The 1,243-nt window shown below is 63.2% G+C and overlaps 1 protein-coding gene across 1 annotated transcript in view; it reads right to left on the bottom strand.

The window, feature by feature from the left end:
• Positions 1-918, bottom strand: part of BCORL1 (BCL6 corepressor like 1) — a 76,111-nt gene extending 75,193 nt beyond the window's left edge. Inside the window, exon 1 of the mRNA XM_017507522.2 lies at positions 743-918. The gene's annotated coding sequence lies outside the window, so the exon portion shown is untranslated. The remainder of the gene's footprint in view (positions 1-742) is intronic.
• Between the last annotated feature and the right edge of the window lie 325 nt (positions 919-1,243).

Consider the following 1,243-nt stretch of genomic DNA (forward strand, 5'->3'; position numbering starts at 1 on the left):
CCTCCCCTCTGAGGTTGGAGGGTATTTTCTCCTGGTCTCTTCAAGACTTCATCACGGACACCCCCCCCCAAAAAAAAAACAAGCCTTTTCTCGCCCTTCCCTGCTAGCCAGCCTCCCTTCGCGAAGATCGTCGGATCCTTGGATCCAGGGTTGGGGTCAGGTAGTTAACAAGACCATAGCCTCCACCTTCCTTTCCGAGGAGTAGGGTAATTCCTATGGTTTCCCCCCCAGGATCAACCGACCCCCGTTTCCATGGAGACCCCCGCCCAGCCGGGAAGAAGACTCTCTCGGATCGTGGCGAACAAGACTCACCTGGCTAAGAGAGAAGGGGGTCGAGGAGGGGGTAGGGCAAGGCAGGGGATGGGGTACTAAGGTGGGAAGTGGAGGGGAGCTGTCCCGAAGGGAGGGGCGAAGACAGAGCAAGCTCCAGGGAGCGCTACGTCCGGGGACACGAAGAGGACGGCGCCCCCGGGGGGCAAGCCGAGCGGCCGCAGGGAGAAGAAGGGACAGGGTTGGAGAAAGGCTTAAGATAGAAAGAAGCGGGTGGGGGGATACGAAAAAGCCGGGGAGTCAAAAGGGGTGGAGGGGTTGGGGGAGAGAGAAAAAAGACGCACCTGTTCCCGGGTCGGCTCCGCGGGGAGGCTCAGGCCGCCACCCGGGCTCCCTCTTACTCCCTCTTAACCGTCACCCGCCTAATACTGCCCAGATCTGATGCCCCCCTCCGCCCCTTATCACCACCGACCTCCTTCTCCTCTCTCTCGGCGGCGGCGGCGGTCGGACTCTAGGAACTGAGAGGAAGAAGGGAGGGCTCAGCAAAGCGGAGGAGAGACAGAGCCACACACTGGCAGCAGCCGCGGCGAGCGAAAGAGTGAGGGGGAGAGCGGTGTGTGTGTGTGTCTGTGTGCGAGCGAAGCCTGGTGGAGTGGGTGCCGGTCGCAGGGCTCGACGGGAAGTGGAGTCCGGCTGGGTCCGCAGGCGGCGCCAACCCCCGCGCCATCGGACTACAACTCCCAGAATGCCGCCTACGCGGGTTGGGGGGAACGGGGAGGAGGAGGCGAAGGGAGGGAGCCTGCAAGAGAGGGAGGGACGAAAGCAGGGAGCAAGCGGCGGCGAAGGGGGCAGAGCCAAGCAGCCCCGGTGACACTGGGAGGGGAGGAGAGGAGGAGGGGATCGCTCAGAAGACCGAGCGGATTCTGGAGAGGGAGGCAGCAGTGGCTGCAGCAAGCCGGGCAAAAAGCTAGAC

This window comes from Cebus imitator, unplaced genomic scaffold (assembly GCF_001604975.1).
Source record: "Cebus imitator isolate Cc_AM_T3 unplaced genomic scaffold, Cebus_imitator-1.0 Scaffold376, whole genome shotgun sequence".
Taxonomy (NCBI): Eukaryota; Metazoa; Chordata; class Mammalia; order Primates; family Cebidae; genus Cebus; species Cebus imitator.